The following is a 23369-nucleotide window of genomic DNA, read 5'->3' as shown; positions in this document are numbered from 1 at the left end:
TCATTGTGGACTTCAGGAAAGAGACAAGAGGCATGCATGACAACATCTACATCAATGGGATGGCTGTTGAGCGTGTCTCCAGTTTCAAGTTCCTGGGAACCCACATCTCGGCGGACCTGTCCTGGACTACCAACACCTCCACCCTGGTCAAGAAGGCTCACCAGCACCTCTTTTTTCCTGAGGACACTAAAGAAAAAACAGCTTTCCTCGGATATCCTGGTGAACTTCTACCGCTGTGCAATAGAAAGCATCCTGACCAGCTGTGTCACAGTCTGGTATGGAAGCTGCTCTGTTTCAGAGCGCAGGGCATTGCAGCGGGTGGAGAAAACCACCCAGCACATCACAGGGACTCCACTTCCTGCCATGGAGGAATATGATTTTCTAAAGACAAGTTGCAGTCTAATATAACACCCAGGTCTGTTACTGTCGAGCTACTAGTTACAGTACATCCGCCTAAATAGAAGTTGAAGTGTGAGAGCTTCTGTGTACTGGTTTTTGGGCCAATAATTAATATTTCTGACTTATCTGAGTTTAACAACAGAAATTTACAGCTCATCCAATATTTTATCTCTAACACACTCAGTTAATTTGCATAATTTAGCTATTTTATCTGCTTTTAATGAGATATATAACTGGGTATCATCAGCATAACAGTGGAAACTAATCCCATGCTTTTTAATGATGTTCCCTAATGGAAGCATGTATATCGAGAAAAGCAGAGGTCCTAGAACTGATCCTTGAGGGACCCCATAATTAACTGGAAATAATCTAGAGGATTCACCATTTAATTTTACAGAATGGTATCAATCAGACAGGTAGGATCTAAACCAGCTTAAAGCCTGTCCATGAATACCTTTGTAATTTTGTAAGCGATCTAGGAGAATGTTGTTGTCTATAGCGTCGAATGCAGCACTAAGGTCAAGTAAAACTAATAGTGACATGCAGTCTTGGTCCGAAGCTAAGAACAAGTCATTCATAACTTTCAAAAGTGATGTTTCTGTGCTATGATGGGCCTGAAACCTGACTGAAACTCTTCAAGGATGTTGCTCTCCTGTAAGAAGGAGCTCAGTTGAACAGACACAACCTTTTCTAGTATTTTAGACATAAACGTTAGGTGTGAAATTGGTCTGTAATCTGATAGTTCATTAGGATCTAAATTAGGTTTCTAATGAGGGGCCTAATAACTGCTAACTTGAAAGATTTAGGGACGTAACCTAAAGATAGTGAGGTGTTAATAATATTAAAAAGAGGCTCACCAGCTTTATGTAACACTTTAGAATTTAGTTGGAATGGGGTCTAGTGAAGTTGTTGATTTAGCTGTAGTAATAAGTTTTTCTAACTCTTCCTGTCCTGTACTTGTAAAGCACTGTAGTTGTGAGTGTAGAGCTTTAGGTGAGACTGGGTCATGAGATTCCCTCATGGGTTGGACTATTGTGTTCCTGATACTTTCTATTTTATCAGTGAAGAATCTCATAAAGTCCTCACTACTGAACTGTAATGGAATAGTGTGTGTTCAGATCTCTGTTTTTTTTTTTTTTTTTGTTAAACTAGCCACTGTGCTTAATAAAAACCTGGGATTGGTTTGGTTATTTTCTATGAGTTTGTTCAGGTGCTCAGAACATTAGCAGCTTTTAGAGCCTGTATCTAGCTGGACATACTGTACTTATATGCAATTCTAAAAACCTCTAATTTAGTTTCATTCCACTTTCGCTCAAGAAAGAGTGACCACAGACTGAAATTCTGACATCAGGCCACAAAACAGATCTTCACAATCTTTTCCACAGTTGATTGAGTGGGAAAACTCTGGCAACAACCTGAGCAGATAAGATGGCTGTCCCTGCTCCTCAAGCCATGACTTCCTGTCAGAATAAGATCTCTACCATGGACTCCCATCAGGACATAAGTGATAGTGTAAACTGACCTAAACATCACAATTGTTCACACATATTTTCAGTTTTTTCAAGAGAAAACAAGTCTGAGGCCATGAACAGTAGAATGGAACCTTCAGATGAGAGAAAAAAACCTTGCTTCTGGTGGAGGAATATCTTGAGACTTGGCTCAGAAATGATAAAAAACAACAACAACATTCTGATAGATCATCTCATTTACATTTAATTACATTTCAGCCATTTGGCAGATGCCCCTATCCAGAGGAACATACAAAAGTACTTTTTTAAATCTCTATCAATTAATACATTGGCTCACTAGTTTGAAAACTTAAGATACCATCAACATAACTAAAGTCTGTTCAGGGCTTTTTTCTTCTTTTTCTTTTTTTTTAAATACACATGTAAACAAACAGGGGAAGAAGTGCTAGTATAAATGTTTCAGGAAGAAGTAGGTCTTCACCCGTTGTTTAACGATAGCCGGTGACTCAACTGTTTGGATATCCAGTGTAAGTTTATTCCACCACCTTGGTGCCAGAACAAAAATTGGTCTTGCTGTATGTCTACCTCTTACCCTGAGAGATGGTGGGACCAGTCTAGCAATACTGGTAGATCTGAGGGAGTGAGGGGAAGTATGAGGAGTATTAAGAGATTTGAGGTAAGAAGGAGCTGATGAGCCAGCATCACCACATGACAAATGGGAACACAGTGAATGGCAACTGAAATTTTTTTTTAATCGCTCATTAATATGCCATTCCATAAAAGAATAGCACCAGAAGATCTGGTTTATTTTTAGCTGTATCGGTTTGGTGTGGCCCAGTTTGGTTGGCTAAGTGTCACGCCTGGGTTTTCCCTTTCTGTTTGAGAGTGCACGTGCATGATTTTTCTGCTTCTTCTCATTAAACTGTTTAGATCTGTTTCTCTTTCAGCCCTAATTCAGCAGTCTGCTTATTTGCTCTGTTTCACTACACAGTTCAATACTGTGCTGGATCTCAGAATCACATGTCAGTTTGCCCTGCCTGCCCCTACATTTTACTTCAAATTTGGAGCCAGGTATTGTGTTTTTTTTTTTTTTTTTGCATTACTGGCCACTGGTCTAATTGCCATATCTTGAAGGATAAATTTGCTGTTCACACACTGTTCTGGACCTCTGCACAGCATAAATAAATCGCTCCATCTTTGGATCCTGTTCTACATCAATACTGCAGACTAATGCATGAGTTCACTGTGCAAGATGATTTTGGTTTCAGAGGTTCTCAGCTGGTAAAATCTGGGGAAGGTCTATGAGTCAATGGTCCACAATGCACATGAGGGCCATCAGGGAATTGCAAAAACACCAAATAAAGCTATTAAAAACTTCCACAAGGTAAAGAAAGAACTCATTTAAGGTGTGGTCTCCATTGTTTGAAAGCCAATGTTGACATTTTAAATCACCAAAACAAACACACCCCTAACCCAAATAGGTCCCACCCCTGTATTGAGAGCTCTGCCTCACACATACACCAGACAAGTATAACCCAAGTATAACCAAGACAAGTATTATAGCGGAACCTGTTGGCAGCTGGCCGATGGTATATTTTTCTCAATAAATGAACACAATGAGTAATACTATGGTAATACAAATGTGTTTTTGTGTGTTGTACCGTGAAAGGTTTGTCTCCATTTCACGCAGAAGACATTCAGTTCTCTCCAGCACTGAAAAGCTAATCCTAAATTAACACGGGTCCTGCGTCTTGCGTTATTGCAAGCCTTTCTTCGCTTTCTTTCTTTGTTTTTATCCTCCACGTCAATGTTAAAACCACTTTCTTCTAATGTCACACATGCGCACTAAACACTCTCTCCGCACATATTGACAAGACACTCCCCTTTCTGCTCATTGGCTACACATTAGTTTTGTTTTTGTTTTGTTTGGCGGCCCAACGCAGTTTCCTGAAGCATTTCTCAAACAACAGAGACCCCACCTTTAAGTAAGATTGGAATGTGTGTTAGGTCCTTACATAAATGCACCACTTGATAGCACTCAAGTGTCCTAATCCAGCTAATACTGTTTATATTTTCTAATGTATATAGATTGATCTTCCTCAATCTTGCTGGGAAGACAGAACGAGAGGGTTCATTTGTCTATGCAGCGGAGGTGCGTGCACCGTGCGAGAATGGCACGATCTTTACTCTCAATGAATCGTTAGAAGATCCAGAGTGCCTGAAAATAAAATTTAGTGATATATGCAACCCTCAACAACATAAAACAATGGAGAGGCACAGGTTTCACTCTAGAAACTAAAAACAAGGTGAGCCTATTGAGGCACTCATCAGTGATGTCAGAATTAATATTGTCAATTTGGAGAACTGACTGACGAGCTGATCTGTGATAGGATAGTATGTGAAATCAACAGTGAAAGCTTAAAGAAAGTACTGTTGAGAGACAGTGATCTAACTCTAACTAAAGCCATCTCAATTTCTCACATATATGAAATGACAGAGGAAAATAACAACACATTGGCTATACAGTACCTCAGACTGCTACTAATGTGGATGCAATACAGCCAAATTCCAGAAGCAGGTGCCAACACACAAGACATAAACAAAGTACAGTGCAATATGGTTCACCAACCATAACCAATTGTAGAAACTGTGGAAGCAATCATGCAGCAAAGAAAGAGAAATGCCCAGCTTTTGGAGAACAGTGTAATAACTGAAAGTAAATGAATCATTACAAGAAATGTTGCAAATCACGCAGTCAGTTTGGTCAGAAGGAAATTCAGTCATAGGAAAGCGGTACATCGAAGTACTCAAACCCCTTGACCATGATGCCACGTTTTATGTTGATGGCATCGAATTTGACAAGTTTGTCAATACTGTCAACCCTCAAATGCCAGGGTTGGAGGAGGGATTTGTCACTTTACACATAAACAAAACTCCAATTGATGTAAAAGTTGACAATGGGGCAAATGTAACATAATGTCACAAATAATTTTCGAACAAATTGGCAATAATGAACGACAAGTGAAGCAATCAAAAACACCTACAGTAACCGATTAGCTTATGGTGGAAGTAAAATCGAAACAAAAGGCTTAGTGACATTGCAGTGTGGCCTATATGGGCAAAATCATTCACTTCCATTACTTCCACACTGTGAACCCCAGCGTACAGCCTGTAGTTTGCCCTGCTCATCGCATTCCTCATGCAATGTAAAGCCGTGTCAAAGCAGAGCTAGTCCGCATGGAGAGACTTGGCGTCATAATGGCAATCTCAGAACCGACGGATTGGGTCTCGTCCATGCTGGCTACACATAAAAAGGACAGGTAAGAAATCAGGCTGTGTATCAACCCAAAAGATCTCAACTGTGCTTTAAAAAGACCACATCACCCAATGCGCAGCGTAGAGGAAGTGGCATCCCAGATGTCGGGAGCAACTGTATTTATAGTGCTGGACGCGAAGAAATCTTTCTGGCAGATTCGCTTAGATCGCAAGTCCTCCATGATGATTTAGCAACCCATTTAGATGTTATAGATTTCTTTTTATGCTTTTTGGGATAAACTCTGCAAGCAAAGTGTTCCAGTGCTTGATTATTGTTGACAACATCATTGTCGGTGGCCGCAACATTGCTGAACACAACATTAATTTGAAAAGAGTGTTGGACAGAGTGCGTGAGGTCAAGCTCAAGCTAAACCCTGTTAAACGCAAATTTCATTTCATACGTTATATCCATATTGCTTTAAAGATTAAATCCAACAGTGTTATTTGTGCCGATTGTTTTAGGCTATATACATCTAGTAAAATCCAAACGTAATTCAAAATTTATTCAAAAAAATAATAATAATAATCAGCGCTGCCTTACAGTCACATTGTCCATAACGGGAGCGCAGGAGGAGATGGCACGACTACATGTGATACAGAATAGCATGAAATACCCTTTTATTAGAGAACTGCAGAACACAGTGTACAAACTAAATATTTTCCTTAATGTACATCTATCATAAAATGTCAAAGTCTGCAAATACAGTCATGAAGCACAATCGCTCCTCATCATCGGTCCTAACTATTACGGTGTTCATTACAAAACTGTCATGAAGAAGCATGTGCTCACTATAACATTTTCATCTTAAATTTTCACTCACAAATTAATTCTGTGATTTTGTCAAGGTGTTAACGATCAGTCTAATTGCTAGAAACATATAAATCCTCTGGTGACTCGGGTATGTAATGCTTCATGATGGCACTGCTGGCACTGTTGGAGGATTACACCAATGGCAGAATAAGGAGAGAACGAGTTTTCAGGGACCATGATGATTTCCTGGCCCGATTTAGCCGATTTAGATTCCCTAGAGCTGTGCTCTTGGATCTATGTGCTGAATTTGGTCCAGTATTAGAGAGGGCAACAAGCCGGAACCATGCCATCCCAGTCCAAATTCAAGTCCTCACCACTCTGGGGTTCTTGGCAACCGGCTGTTTCCAGCGGGAATTGGCAGACAGGTAAATTATTTATATAAAAAACTATAAGTAATCCTCAACTTTGTCTCTAAGACCTTTTTGTATATGAAATTCTATTGGAATCCATCATCTCACCCTATAGGTCTGGTATATCACAGCCGTCCCTGAGTGTCATAATATCAATATAACAATATTAAAAAGTAGAAACTGTAATAATTTTGCTTTTAACATAATTATAACAATGTTGCTTTTAATATAATTCTAACCTGCAGGTGACACTGTCTACCCCCTGAGACGCATGTAAACTTTTAGTAAGGATCCTATGCACAGTTTTATAAATGATATTCCTGGATGCTACAGAGGTAAAGGTATACTTTTCTGACCAACAATGACAGCTGATATTACTGCAGAACTCCTAACATGCTCAGTCTGCAACAGCACAAAGCCACATCAACTGAAAGAACCATTAAAGCCATACCCTGTTCCAGACTTCCCTTGGTGTACCGTGGCAACAGATATGTTTGTGTGGCGTGGCCAAAACTACCTGGTGCTTGTGGATTCATACTCGGGTTGGTATGAGATTGACCTTCTCTGTGACATAACATCGCCAGCTGTAATAAAGAAATTGAAGAGACATTTCTCTGTGCATGGCACACCTCACAGACTCATTTTGGACTTTGCCAAACAGTGGGACTTTATACATGTCACCAGTAGTCAAGAGTTCCCACAGTCAAATAGTCTGGCAGAAAGAGCGGTCTGCAGTAACAAACAGCTGATGGAGAAATCTCACAGAGATGGGACGAATGTATTTCTCAATCTCCTAAATCTGAGAAACATTCCCCTGCACAACACCTGCTGTCATGACAGACACGGTCAGCCATTCCTGTTAATTCTAGTCTATTGGAGCCAGCTCCCAAACATGCCCAGCAAGTAACTGGTCAGCTCCGTCATAAGAGAATGACCCAGAAGCGGTACTACGATGCCTCAAGTCATCCACTGCAACCATTAGCAGAGGGACAAGTTGTTTGAATGCAAACCCGAAAGGATACGACCACCTTGGCACAATAAAGGAGGTGAATAAGGAGCCTCGGTCATACACTATCCAATGCAATGAGAGAACATACAGGAGGAACCGACGCCACATCCTTTCGGTTGCTGAGCCCCCTCTATCACGGTTCAACCCCAAGGACATTGACTCTCAGAACAACACTACACATACACAGGACTTTGCTCCCCCTACACCACATTCACCACAGATACACCTTCCACAACCGAAATCCACTCTTACTGACCTGCTAAAACACACTATACAATTTCCTACTAAGGCCAGTAAGACACCTTACAGAACACATTCAGGTCGTATCTGCAAGCATAATCCAAGATATGAACAGTGAGTTCTAGTAATGGCATATTTAGTGACACTTTGGTTATTATTTTGAGTACCTGTTTAAATGTGTTTATTTTGGACATTTCCACACTGCCAGTGTCATTGTTTGTTGTAGTTTATTCCATGCATATAGAAAACATCTTGAGATTTGTATCTGTTAATGTTCATTTATTCACTGTAATGGATACAATGTTATAATGGAAGTCATTCATATTTTTGGTTATTGATCAAGTCAGTGTCATGCCAGTACTGTTCATTGTTAAATATGTTTTCTTCCCTCTGATAGGAGGTTTCAGATAAAGGAAGGGGATGTAGATCATTGTGATAAATGATCTGTTCAGAAATACAATGTAATGCACCTCAAACATGTGTTGGGCTCTTTGAGAACGTCCGTATTAACTAAGAACGTAGGAGAGCTTGGTTTGTATGTGATGTGTCGTATGTCGTACACAAGCTCTGTTAATAAAATATCATATAGTTGACCAATGACTTTCTCTGTAAAATTTATCGGACAAACAACAATCACCACATAACAAACACAGTGAATGGCAACTGAAAATTATTTTTAATCACTTATTAATGTGTCATTCCATAATAATTAAAATAATAGCACAAGAAGATCTGGTTTATTTTTAGCTTTATCAGTTTGGTGTGGCCCAGAGTTGGCTAAATGCCTGGGTTTGCCACATAGGCCTTGGCAATGGTCTTCACTTGTAACAGGGATTGGGAGGCCACTATGTTGGCCTCTGCAGTAAGCATGGTTTGCGACATGGTCTGTGATTCTACCACCTTGGTCTTGGCATTCAGTTTGGATTGAGAGGAAATCCACCACAAAGACTTTGGCATTACATAGGGCTTTGAACACAGGGATTGGAACCTGGCTTGGAAGGCTGCACCATTGGCCTTGGCATGGAACAGTGCTTTGCACCCAATTTTTGAGGTTGTCTTGTCATTGCCAGCTGTGGAGGTCTTGCAGACCTACCAATCTTTCTGGCAGAAGGACTTAGACTGCAGTAAGGGATTAAACATGAAGACAGTAGCAGAAGTATTTTGGGCCACAAATCTTGCCCGTCGTGCTACTAAGAAAACAGCTTGTGCCATCATCCTTTCCATGGCTGTCCTGGTTATCACAGAGAGGCTCTGTGGGCTAAATCTTACAAATATTTTAAATAGGACAAAATGTTTCTTCTGGATGCCCCAGTGTCTCCTCGGGGCCTGTGTGGTGATGTAGTAAACACTGCTGTTGACATATCAGGAGACAGTTTGTAAGTGTCAGTTGGTGGTGTCCTTGGGTGACCCATGCTCCCCGTTGCAATGACAGGTGTTCAGCCACAACATTCAGGAAAATCCCCACCAGGTGATAGAGGACCGTAGGTCTGTCATCTCTGCAAGACAGGCTAAGAATAAAACCTGTTTTCCAAGGACTAGGGTGCAAAAGAACAGCTCCCCCAGGGGCAGATTGGTCTACAAACCATCTATCTGAAATCCAAAATTTTCATAAAAGTCTCTACCTGCTAAGTGGGATCTCCACAGAAGCTGGGTGCCTCAATGGCCCACCCTCACAGCCCCTTCAGTTGTTTCCTGCCAGCACACTGATTTCTCATGATATATCTAAAAGGACGCATATCATAACAAAATCCAGGTGCTAACACATTCCACTCTGAAGGGGTATGCAGCATTTATTGTGGCTTGCCATGCACCTGCCCTCAGGGCTTCTGTTGAGAAGTATCCTCTCGTCTCTTGCTTTCTGCATGGTGCCAGATGGCTAAAGTTTTCATGTGACAGTGTCAATATAGACATTGACATAGGGTCAAGCCATGAAGACCCAGTTACCACCCTCACTGGACCCCCCACAGTTTGAGTATCATCCAAACTGCTCCACAGACGATGCCATTGCCACAGCCCTCCTTTTAGCCCTCACCCATCTGGACAATAAAAACACTTATGTAAAAATGCTGTTCATAGACTTTAGTTCAGAATTCAATACAATCATCCCTCAGCACCTATCAGACTATCAGACGAAGTAGCTCCATAAGAAAAGACAACCAGGCTAGGAACTAGTAACACTGGGAGCTTGAGCATATATTAGAGAGAGAGTAAGAGAGAGAGAGAGAGAGAGAGAGAGAGAGAGAGAGAGAGAGAGAGAGAGAGAGAGAGAGAGAGAGAGAGAGGAGAAAATTGTTAGGTATGATTGTACTCAGGTGATGGACAATGTAAATTATGTGCAACCTGCAGACAGGCCATCGAGACCAGCTATGACAGCATAACTAAAAGGCTAGAGCCCTGGGATATAAAGCATCCCACCACCCCACAGTCTGCAAACCTGAGTGACTTCTGAGGGTGGTAAGCCGAAAGCATCCAGACATCCCAGTTGACCAAACACTGTATGCCCATGAACACTCCAGATCTGCTCCTTTTTCTGTGCCTTCCTTCCAGGGACCTCTCTGTGGTCCTGGAGGGGCTGCTTAAAACCCCTTTGAGCCCATGGAGTCAGATTCTGAAAAGGTTTTGACCCTGAAGACAGCTCTGCTCCTAGCCCTGGCCTCTCTCAAAAGATTCATTCCCATAGCGGCAGCCCTGATGCAGTGTTGAGTGTTGGATCTAAAAGGCTTGTGAAAGACATCACAAACTACAGGAAACCACTTCCCCCACTGAAGGAAACAAAGACCTGGCTGACAACCTCAACACCATCGCAGGATTGAGAACAATATATTCACACCTTCACACATTACACCTCTGGGAACCCCTTTAACAACTCCTTTCAGCATTCAAGTTGCACTCACAATTTGTGAAGAAGATGTGAATGGGCTCTTTCAGAGACAGAGAACAAGGAAAGCTCCCGGGCCAGATGGTGTCTCCCCCTGCTGTTTCAAAGCATGTGCTGACTAAACTGGCTCCTATATTCACCCATATTTTCAACAGATCACTGGAGCTGTGTGAGGTCCCCTCCTGCTTTAAACTCTCCACATTATTATTAACACAGTGTCTGAATATTTATGGACTTGTCTGTATAGCTGTACTTTGTATACATGTAAGTATTAGAAGCCGAACTGAAGTCAACAAACAGAATCCATGCATATGTCCCTTGGCAGTCCAGGTGTTGCAGAATCTAGTGCAACCCTGTTGACCAGTTGATCTCTTTGGTCGGTAGGCACACATCAGGGGATCCAGCATCTATCTGTTAGAGTCTTTAGTTGGGCCAATACCAGCTGTTCAATGGTCTTCATGGCAATAGATGTCAGAGCGACAGACCTGTAGTGATTCAGTCTGGTGATGGAGGGTTTCTTGGGGACCGGGATGCAGTCTACAAGAGTGTAATGAAATATACATTAAATAGAAAGTACACCATTTTTTGTACATGGAATCGAAGGGACAATAATAGGGATGAGCGAGTACAGCATTATCTGTATCTGTATCTGTTAACCATATGAATTATCTGTATCTGTATCTGTACTCGGAGTGGGTGGGGCCTAACCCGGAAGTAGGCGGGGCTTGTCTTGAAATCAGAATCAGAATCAGCTTTATTGCCAGGCATGTTTACACATGCGAGGAATTTGTTTTAGTGACATAATCTCCACAGTGTAACAGGATGTCATATGCAGTATAGAAGAAATTGTATGTACACATTTACAGGTGTGAAAATGTGCCGTTTAAATAAACATATGAAATATACATATGCAAATAAGTATACAATATATACAATTTGTATGTACACATGCAATTGTGAACTGTGCAGTTGAAGTAAACAGTACAGACAATATGTATGTATGTATGTATGTACAGAGTGCAAGTATGAAATGTGCTATTGCGGTATACATAGTGCAAATATTAGGAGTTGTGTGTTCCATGGTGTTAATTGTTCATCAGATGGATTGCTTGAGGGAAGAAACTGTTCCTATGTCTGGTCGTTCTGGAGCTCAGGCCTCTGTAGCGCCGACCAGATGGTAACAGTTCAAAGAGTGAGTGTGCTGGATGTGAGGGGTCCAGAGTGAGTGTGCTGGATGTGAGGGGTCCAGAGTGAGTGTGCTGGATGTGAGGGGTCCTGAGTGATTTTCTTTGCTCTTTTGCTCACTCTGGAGGAGTACAGGTCTTGGAGAGTGGGGAGAGTTGTGCCAATGATTCTCTCAGCAGTTCGGACTACCCTCTGTAGTCTTCTGAGATCGAATTTGGTGGCTGAGCTGAACCAAACAGTTACTGAGGTGGACCGGTGAAATGGACCGGTGAAATGGACCGGTATGTTATTTTAAGCACGCAATTGATATGGGTTGATCAGAAATTGTTATATTTATTGCTGATTAGAAAAATATTTACAGAACAGCATCAGGATTGAGCTTCAGATCAATGGTTTTGATCATGATAGCAAACAAACTATATTACAGAACAAGTTTTGCAACAATGAAAACAAAACAATGCAGTGCAATTATGAAGTAAAATGTAATGAACAACATAACTTTCTTTTTTAACTTTAAATTTTTTTATGATCAGTGTGATTTTTTTTAATTTTTTGGTTCTTTTTTATTTTTTACTTCCACACCAGGGGTGTGTGTGTGTGTGTGAGAGTGTGTGTGTAGCTTAATAATTAATTTGTAATATTTATAACACTAGCTTACTACCTAGCTTACTACTACTTTACTACAGCAAAAACGTGTGAGACACTCAGTGTGTGGTTACTGGTTAGAGACAGCTGAAGGTTTAAAAAAGAAAAAAATCTCCGACAGGCAGAGACGCAATGCGAGTCGCATTCTACCAAGCAAGCACCACGTCTGAACGAACCCACGTTTACCGGAACTCTACTGGTTAGTAAGTACGTATTATTAACGTTACAACCCGAAGTAAAAAGCTGAAGAAACCCTAAACGTTAACAGAAAAGCCCCGCGAACCCGAGTGACTGAGGGAGAGACAGAGAGCTGTTGTGTGTGACTGTGAGTGAGCAGAGCGAGACACAACAACACAACACGTGTATGTGTGTGGGGGAGGGGCGCTGTGACTAGCCTATCACAGAACGCTGACACAATCAGATACCCAATAATGATTTTCATTCAATCCGAACACAGATATTGACTCGTATTACTTGTATAATACTCGTACTCGGCAGAAGTGCTTTATCCGTACCAGATAACAAAATGCAGTCTCTCGTTCCTCTGCTCGGTTTCTGTTCTCCACAAGGCCTTGGGGAAGTCTCAATGAAACACACGTCAGTCTTTCAAAGAGAAGTTCCAAAGTTTATTATGTCAAACATGAATATATAGAGGAAGGACATAATGTGTGTGTGGAGCTTAATGCTAGTATCAGCAGACGATACCTTGACTGTTATCATGAAGCAGGAAACCTCCCAGAGCAGTATCATGTTTTTCATAACTTCTTTCATACAAAGCGGAGCAGATGTGCTAGGGAGAGGAGGTTACGCTAAAATCAAGGTATTTGTGTGGGTGTATGAGAGAGAGAGAGAGAGAGAGAGAGAGAGAGAGAGAGAGAGAGAGAGAGAGAGAAAGAGAGAGTATGTGTGTGTGTATGTGATTGTGTGTAAGAAAAGAACATTGTGCTTTGTACAGAAAGTCTGCAACATTATCAGAAAAGATGAAGTATTTCATACAATTATTCTCACACTAAACATATAGTAGATTGTGTATAGTACTGTGTGTCATCTGCACACCATAATATTGAAGATTTTCATTAACACCTTAAAGCTGCAGCCTTTTTCCCAGTTTCATGTAAATAAAGTAATAGGCAAAGTGTGTTGTTACAAAATTGAGGAATGTAAGACTGGACTCAACTGCTCTTGCTCAATCTTTATTTCATTCAGAATATATTGGATTACTGATTATGAGATAAATGGATGAGTAGATTTTGACATTTTCCTGAAGATCTGTCACCAATAGCATTCAGAGATATTAGACTTTCTCACTATTCTACTGGGTTTCTAGGTCTGGAAAGCTAAGGTTTTATGAGATCTTCCACACGAATGCGCCTGATCTTCATCACGATGGTTTTCAGTGAGTAGTAGGAACCTTTCCAGGACTGCCACATGATCCCTGAATATGCTGTGTTCACATTCCCATATTTGTACAGGCCATTGGGGTTGGCGTAGTGGCATGGTGACCAGTACCAATAGTAGTACCAAGAGGTGTACCAAAAGACTCGGCACAGTTTCCTGTTAGATCTTTGTCAAAGGTTGAAAAACCTCTTCCATTCGCATACCACAAAGAATCACCTGGAAAAGACACAATGGAGGACAGTGTGACAAGCAGTTTGGACATTCGATGATGTAGTGTAATAAAATGTGCCATTTAATGACAAATAAAAGCTGTCATGTAACTTTCAGCAACCAACCAAACAGTATAAATGTTAATAATATAAGTATGTAAGTTCTATATATATTTGTACTCATTTCTAGAGTTTAAAAGAATTGAGGTAAAAAATTGGGTTTATGAAATTTCATTATGTGTGAAGGATATTTGTGTGTTCTCACTGACTCTCACTCACTCATTTTCTACCGCTTATGCGAACTACCTTGGGTCACGGGGAGCCTGTGCCTATCTCAGGCGTCATCGGGCATCGAGGCAGGATACACCCTGGAGTGCCAACCCATCACAGGGCACACACACACTCTCATTCACTCACACACTCACACACTACAGACAATTTTCTAGAGATGCCAATAAACCTACTATGCATGTCTTTGGACCGGGGGAGGAAACCGGAGGAAACCCCAGAGGCACGGGGAGAACATGCAAACTCCACACACACACGGCGGAGGCGCGAATTGAACCCCGACCCTGGTGCTATCCACTAAGCCACCATGCCCCCTATTTCTGTGTTCATCACTATAAATTTACTATTTAGATTAGTCAAATACATAAAATATAGTCAGAGTTCATGTTAATCAGATTCACTCTGCTGAAGTATGTAGATAAGTAAGAGGTCTGAATAATGATGTGTGTAATTTCAGTATTAGAAGTGGTGTGTACTGAGTTGCTCACCTGCTCCTCCGTTGATGTAGCCAGCGATATTCAGCATGTAGTTAGTGGATTCTTGGCTGATATAGAATGTATTGTAGTGGGCGTAGGCACTGCCTTTGTCAAAATCCTCCATGTCCACTCTCAGCTGATACCTCTCTGTGTTGGTCATCACGTACATGTTCTCCAGACCTGGAATTAAAGTAATTTAAAAATTAAATCATGAGCTTTTTTATAAATGGGTACCAATCACGGCACACACTAAAAGAAGGAAATTCCTAATAATACAAGGTGCTGCAGATTAATGAGTACATAAAGAGCCATTAAATTGACAATTACAACTGGGACTATTTATACAACAATAATCTTATATATTTGTAGTACTTTTATTTTGCTTGCCTTATTCTTGTTATATTATTATTATTTATATATTTTTTATATAATTATTTGTTTGTTTGTTCCACTGTGTTCTCTCGCCTAGCCAGTATTCACCAGCGGGATCACCAAACCCATTCTTATACTGCACCCATGGTCGATAGAAACTCACATTGCCATTGATTCTCCTCTGAATCACCTGGATTGTGGTTTATACAGCATGGTGTACATAGGAAAAAAACAATGAGGAAAACTGAATAGATTTCAGAAAACCTGAAGCAAACAGTTCATCACCTTTATTTACCATTAGAGTGATCTCACTCAGCCTTAAACAGATTCATGTTCTTACACACTGTCCACTTCTCATCCTGGTGGCCACCATTTTCCAGGCAGCCCATATCACAGTACACATTCACAGGTTTATTAGGCCCTGCTGGGTAAATGGTGTACAATCCATTGGGAACAGAGGCGTTCTTCATTTCGCTTATCTTTAGATCATAAACATCTTCACAGTCCAGTGGCAGGGACGTGTTAAAGAGAGGAGTCGAGTGGACCAGTGAGGACAAAGCCAACATCAGGAACGGCAGCATGACTTGATTCTGTAATCAAATAATAATAATAATAATAATAATAATAATAATAATAATAAGTCTATATTAATATAGAACAATTTAAGCATTATTAACTAAATATATACATGCAAATAATTTTCATCTCTCAGTCATAATTTGTAATGTGTCTGTCCGTGTTTTCCCCTTGTTTCTGTCTGCCGTCTCTCCCTGGTATTAATTGTTTTGCTCCGCCCACTCATTGCTCACCATGGACACTAATCACATTCCATCTCTTCCCCAGGTGTCTTGTCTTTGTCTCTAATCGTCTCTGCTTTGTTATTGGTGCCTGTCCACTATATCTACTCTGTCTGTTCACTTCCCTGGTGTTGGTCGTTGTAGGTGTTTGGTTCATGTTGTTAGCTGTTCCTGTTCCGTGTCCTGATCTGTTTTGCCTGCCTGTATGTTTGTTTCTTGTTTTTGTCCAGTAAAGTCCTATCTGCATTTGGATCCTCTCTTGCCTTTTGTTTCACCGTGTCACATCGTGACAGAATGACCAACCCAATGGATCCAGCAGAAATACTGTTTTGTCTTTGTCAGGAGGACTCCCCGGTTGAGGAATATACGGAGGTATTCGTGGACCTGTGCAATCAGGTCAACTTCGATGAGAAGGCGCTCAAAGACATTTTTAAGCACGGACTAAGGGACATCCTGCGGTATTTGATGCCGTCTACCAGAGAAATAAAGACATTCTCGGTGTTCGTCAACTTGGCGTTGCTCCTGGACGGGTCCACGCTGAGCGTGAGCACTGTAGAGACGGAAGCCGGCCGTAAGTATTTTTTGGGGGGGGGCAGCAAGCATCGGGGTCCGTGGGCCACAGAGTGGAATCAGCCACGGACGCCCGAATGCTCCACAGTTTCTCCGCCCAGACCAGTCCCGTGCACACCCGTGATTGAGCCAGTTCCCATGGCTACCGTACCGGCGAGCTCGGCTGAGGTCCGTGCTAACCGGCTGGCCTCCAAACTGGCGGATACCCCGATGAGGTCGGCTCGGGCGGCCGGCATCCCTAAGCCGCCAGCTTCCAGCCGGGTCGCCGTAACCGACCGGGTCGATGGAACCTGCCGAACCGACCGGGTCGACGGAACCGACTGGGTCGACGGAACCTGCCGAACCGACCGGGTCGACGGAACCTGCCGAACCGACCGGGTCGACGGAACCGACCGGGTCGACGGAACCTGCCGAACCGACCGGGTCGACGGAACTGACCGGGTCGACGGAACCTGCCGAGCCGACCGGGTCGACAGAACCGACTGGGTCAATGGAACCTGCCGAACCGACCGGGTCGACGGAACCGACCGGGTCAACGGAACCTGCCGAACCGACCGGGTCGACGGAACCTGCCGAACCGACCGGGTCGACGGAACCGACCGGGTCGACGGAACCTGCCGAACCGACCGGGTCGACGGAACTGACCGGGTCGACGGAACCTGCCGAGCCGACCGGGTCGACAGAACCGACTGGGTCAATGGAACCTGCCGAACCGACCGGGTCGACGGAACCGACCGGGTCGACGGAACCTGCCGAACCGACCGGGTCGACGGAACCGACCGGGTCGAAGGAACCGGCCGAGCTGACGGAACCAGCCGAATCGGCCGGGTCGACCGATATGACTGAGTCAGAGAACGCGGTCGACATCATGACACCCAAGCTACCTGAACTCTCTGCCTGGCCTGAACCTATGCATGTTTCTGTTTTCCTGTGTTTTGCTTCGCTGGACTTGCCAGCACTTCTACCTCCTGTCCCTGTTCATAGGCCCAAAGCACCACCCTGGCTGCCAACTCCGTTCTGGTCTCTGGCTCTGCCTCTGCCTCCAGCACCACCCTGGTCGCCGGACCTGCTCTGGTCTCTGGCTCCGCCTCCAGCACCACCCTGGTTTCTGGTCCTGCTCTGGTCTCTGGCTCCTCCTCCGGCACCGCCCTGGTCTCCGGTCCTGCTCTGGTCTCTGGCTCCTCCTCCGGCACCGCCCTGGTCTCCGGTCCTGCTCTGGTCTCTGGCTCCTCCTCCGGCACCGCCCTGGTCTCCGGTCCTGCCCTGGCCTCCTGCTCTGCCTCCGGCACCACCCTGGCCTCCTGCTCTGCCGGCGCCGCCCCGGCCTCCTGCTCTGCCGGCGCCGCCCCGGCCTCCTGCTCTGCCGGCGCCGCCCCGGCCTCCGGCTCGTCTGGCGCCACCCCGGCCTCCTGCTCAGCGGGCGCCACCACTACACGAACCCGACCCGCCCTCCCACCCTGGTTGCGCCTTCGCTCCACCCGCCTGAACTGGGTTTTGTGGACTTGGGAGCGTCTGGAAGCCGCTCGTAGGGGGGGGGGCTCTATAATGTGTCTGTCTGTGTTTTCCCCTTGTTTCTGTCTGCCGTCTCTCCCTGGTATTAATTGTTTTGCTACGCCCACTCATTGCTCACCATGGACACTAATCACATTCCATCTCTTCCCCAGGTGTCTTGTCTTTGTCTCTAATCGTCTCTGCTTTGTTATTGGCTCTTGTCCACTATATCTACTCTGTCTGTTCACTTCCCTGGTGTTGGTCGTTGTAGGTGTTTGGTTCATGTTGTTCTCTGTTCCTGTTCCGTGTCCTGATCTGTTTTGCCTGCCTGTATGTTTGTTTCTTGTTTTTGTCCAGTAAAGTCCTATCTGCATTTGGATCCTCTCTTGCCTTTTGTTTCACCGTGTCACATCGTGACATAATTCCACATTGTAAAGGATTTTAAAATGTCTTATTTAAAGTGAGTTTCATTGGTTTGATTTTCCCAACTAATCAGTGACAATGAAACTCACTTTAAATAATAAAAATATCATCATTATTATTATTATCGTTATTATTATCGTTATTATCGTTAATAATAACGATAATAATAACGATAATAATAACGATAATAACGATAATAATAATAATAATAAAATATGTCTATATAAATATAGAACATTTTAAGAATTATAAAATAAATATATAATAAAACATTTGACTTAAAATTCCCTTAAAAAAGAATAAATATATACATGCAAATTTTCATCTCTCAGTCATAATTGAACATTGTAAAGGATTTTAAAATGTCTTATTTATTAATTTTACCAAGTAATCAGTCACAATGAAACTCACAGTAAAATAATAATAATAATAATAATAATAAGTATTATTATTATACATTTTCGCATTACATGAATAGTTTCTATATATAATCACAATTATAAGAATGTGTTCATTTAATTAATTATTCATTATTCATTATATTCATTTCTTAACAGAAATAGCTGTTTGCATTTACACTCACCTGTGCTGGTTCTAGTGTGCAGAATATAATTATGTGAGTTGGATAAGATAATGATGCTCCAGCATCATTTGCATCTCTTTAAATATCTTCCAAACCAGCTTGGCAAAAATCCAACATTTTTTGGTAAGAGGCTGAGCTGGGAAATTACGAGGTTTGACAAGCAGAAGATTAGCAGAATTATCGTATTCTATCTAAATGTAACCTAACATATTCATAAAGTGGTCTCCTGTGCTTTGTTTATATTGACCTTTTATATTGACCTTATTCTACAAAAAAAAAAGAATTGGTATATTTTTATGGCCATGTGATTGACTATGTATGATCTACACACAAGCTGAGATTCTAGTGGACCTGCATTCCTGTCTTAGCCTGCATTTTATTGTTTGTTTAATCACTAAGTTTTCACACCAAGCATGTACAGAATGTTACGTATGAAACATAATTAGAAAATGAAAAATCCTTTAGTTAATAGAGTTACATGTGCAATAGACTAAAACACGAATCCTTTCTACATACAGAGTGACATTGACTCTGTGTCTAAATCATTCCATTTCAGATTGATTTATGTAGAGCTTGAAACATTAGTTTTGCTCTGTGTGTATAATCTCCAATTAAAAAAAATTCTTCAATTTAAAAAATGGCCTATAAATGTCAGTGCAATATGGAAGAGTTGAGTCAAGCATCACATTAAAACCTAATTTAATTCTATCATCCAGTGGAACCAGAATGTAGAAATGTAGGACACTTTGTTAGTGGAAGTGGAGCAAGAAACAGGTCCTTAACTTTCTCTTGCCCTCTCCCCTGACTCCGTTCACTCTGTCTCGGTTTTGGGTGCTTGTGCTGCAATTGTTCCCGATAAAGCATGCTGCATTCCACATCAGGCACTGGTTGTAGGTGGAGAGGGGCTTTCCTCCTCTGATCTCTCGCCGTAATCAGTGGTGACAGGTGCTGTATATAAATTGAATTTAGATTGGCCTGAAGAGGAAGTCACTGATGTCCATTCTTAGCTAGACAGCCGCTTTCTGACTTTGAGGCAAACTTCATGCCGAGGTATCGAAGTCTTGGGAAAATCCCTTTTCAGTGCATCTTTTTTCCCCAACCATTTCTGAATTTTTAGCTAAAATAGGGTTTGAAAATCATGGGAATCGGGTAATGCTTAGGATGGAAGAGACGCTTGCGGGGTATGTCTGTGGTAGCCTGAGCCCTCTGTCAAAAACAATAGAGGCTGGTCAGCATGCTCAGGCCCAGACCCATCAGCGAGAGGGACTTTCCGGTCCATCATCTCAGCCAGGCAGGCTTAGAAGGAATCCTGACACCCTAGGGCTAAGGTTCCTAGGAGCATACTTTTCAGGATGGATTCCCATACTTCCTGCTCCCTTACCTCTGTTGCTTCAGGGAGCAATAGGGTTTGTGCCTGCTCTTTTTCCTTGCACAGATCTGTACCCTGCGTTAGCACCAGACAGTGCACAGTTTCAGTGTACCTAAGCGGGTCCCAAGGTTCGTCCAAGAACTTCTCTTGAAAGATGCTATGCTTTCCCAAATGAGTTCTCTAGGTCTCAGGTTGAACCCAGAAAAGAGTGTGCTTTCACCTTCTCAGAGAAACACTTTATTGGGTGCTCGAGAAGAAGCTCTGTACAAACTACAGGAGCCCACCCCCCACTGAAGCAAACAGAAACCTGGCTGACAACCTCAACACAATCGCACGATTGAGAACAATATATTCACACCTTCAGACATGACACCTCTGAGAACCGCTTTACCAACTCCTTCCAGCATTCAAGTTTTTTTGAAGAAGACATGAATCGGCTCTTTCAGAGACAGAAGACAAGGAAAGTCCCCGGCCCAGATGGTGTCTCCCACTCCTGTCTCAAAGCATGTGCTGACCAAACTAGATCCTATATTCACCCATATATTCAACAGATCACTGGAGCTGTGTGAGGTCCCCTAGTGCTTTAAAATCTCCACAATCATCCCAGTCCCCAGAAAACCCTCCATCACCATACTGAAAGACTACAGGCCTGTGGCTCTGACATCTGTTGTCATGAAGACCATTGAACAGCTGGTATTGGCCCACCTAAAGACTCTAACAGATGGATGCTGGATCCCCTAATGATGCCTACCGAGCAAAGAGATCAACTGGTCAACAGAGCTGCACTACATTCTGGACTGCCTGGACATTCTGGACATACAACACCTGGACTGCCCAGGGACATATGCCTGGATTCTGTTTGATGACTTCAGTTCGGCTTTTAATACAATAATTCCGGAAATTCTCAGCTCTGATTTCCTAAAGCTAACTATACACCCTGCCATCTGTCAGTGGATCAACAGCTTCCTGGCAGGCAGGAAACAACAGGTGAGACTGGGACGTGTTACTGCCAGTATTCAGACAATCAGCACTGGCGCTCCTCAGGGATGTGTCCTCTCCACACTGCTATTCTCCCGCTACACCAATGACTGCACTTCAAGTGACCTAACTGTAAAACTCCTGAAATTTGCAGATGATACTATGCTCTCTGTCTCAGCCAAGATAGTTCAAGTTCAAGTTCAAGTTTTCTTTATTGTCAACTCTTCCACATGTACAGTACATACATAGAGAATTGAAATTGTATTTCTCTCAGTCCCAAGTTATATTAAATATTAACAATGTTTAATACAATGTTATAAAATATTAACAATGGGATTTAAATAAAGCAGTGCAAGACATATGCAGATAAAGTGAAAAATGAGCAGACCAATGCTGCACAAAGTGACTGGTGCATGTTGCTGTATGTTAGTGGGAGGGGGGAGTGGAAGGACCTGGGGATGTGGGATCTGGAGGGGTATGTTGGGTTCATAGATCTGTGGTGCCTGGGGCAGAAAAATGGAGGCATGTTCAAGAGCGAGTTCAGCTTCCTGACAGACTGATGAATGAAGCTGTCCTTTATTTGATTAATTTGAAATAAAAAATTGGGTGTGGTTCTCAAATGGGAAATTTTAGAATGAGATGTTGTTTGTGACTAAAAGTTGATTATAAATACCCATTGTAACAACTGATGGGGGATTTTTCTTTTTCATGTTTCACAGAGTGTTTGGTCTTGTTGCACAGCAGTACAAATAAATTGTTAACCTTTTTACTCCTACCCATTCCTGCCAGTGTGTTATTTTCTCCAAAATTCCACAACAGTACAAAAAAATGAAAATGACACATTTACAAAAACAAGCTAATTAAGTATGAGGAAATAAGTGTTTTTTCCTATAAATGAGTTGATCGTAAACATCAAAGACAGACAGGACCAGTCCAACTAGCTGCCTGCTGGTCAGAGTACTGAATACTCTTCATATTTACCCCTGTGTAATGATTGATGCTATCAGATTGTTCTTTAGATAATAAACTTGAAAGGCATTTTAAAATATTTTTTATATATATCTAAAAATAAAGATAATAAATTCAACAATAAAAAAAAGTGCAAGAAACAGTAATAAATTAAACAAAGTCAGTATTTGTGTGACAATCATTTGCTTTAAAACACATCAGATGTCTCAGGTACACTGTGTGCAGGTGTATAAGAAAACAAGCATGGAGGATTTAATGCGTAGGACAATCTGCAGTAATTCATTATGATTGTCACATTCACTTGTTTTTTTTTTCCAGCAGTAGAATATATATCTAAAATTTGGCCTTTTGCAAAATGTGTGGCTTTCTTTCCTGACATTAATTTTTCTGCATTTCATTTTCTGTTGGAAAAGTTGCAAAATGTTGTGTACTGTTAATACAAGAGACTAAAAATAAAACTAAACATCAATTTGTACTAAATAAATAGAACTGGGTGCCTTAATACTTACATGTATACAAAGTACAGCTATACAGACAAGTCCATAAATATTCAGACACTGACGTAATAATTTAAGCAGTCTACAAGAGTATAAAGAAATCTAAATTAAATAATGAATAGGAGCAGATGTTATAAATTAGTTGAGTGTTAGAAATTACATAAATGTTTGTACATGGTATCAAAGGGACAATAAACTGCTCAGATTTTGACCAGGTGTGTGTTATGCCTTCATTATAAATAAGGACATATAAGGTCTGTTACTACTGAGATATTACAGTGTGATGGTATGTTGTCTTGCAGACATCACTGATGTGTTTGTTCAAGCTGTTTTGATTTGATAGAATTTACCAACAAGGTGTCTTAATGAACAAGTGCCACATCCTTCAAATGGTCTTGTATACAGTATTACTAAGGAACTGCACAGGTTTTTTTAGTGGTTAATGACTTGTGAGTCAAAAATCCTTTATTCATTCTAGCTAAACATATAGTAGAGTGTGTATAGTACTGTGTGTCATCTGCACACCATAATGATGAAGATTTTCATTAACACCTTAAAGCTGCAGCCTTTTCCCAGTTTCATGTAAATAAAATAATAGGCAAGGTGTGTTGTTACAAAATTGAGGAATGTAAGACTGGACTCAACTGC

General features: G+C 41.9%; 1 pseudogene; it reads right to left on the bottom strand.

Moving 5' to 3' along the window:
• Nucleotides 1–13186: 13186 nt before the first annotated feature.
• LOC113646634 lies at nucleotides 13187–19049 on the bottom strand (annotated as a pseudogene).
• Nucleotides 19050–23369: the final 4320 nt, after the last annotated feature.

The sequence above is a fragment of the Tachysurus fulvidraco genome, chromosome 18 (genome assembly GCF_022655615.1).
Source record: "Tachysurus fulvidraco isolate hzauxx_2018 chromosome 18, HZAU_PFXX_2.0, whole genome shotgun sequence".
Lineage (NCBI taxonomy): Eukaryota > Metazoa > Chordata > Actinopteri > Siluriformes > Bagridae > Tachysurus > Tachysurus fulvidraco.
The sequence above is the reverse complement of the archived record's forward strand: the minus strand, read 5'-3'. Positions and strand labels throughout refer to the sequence as shown.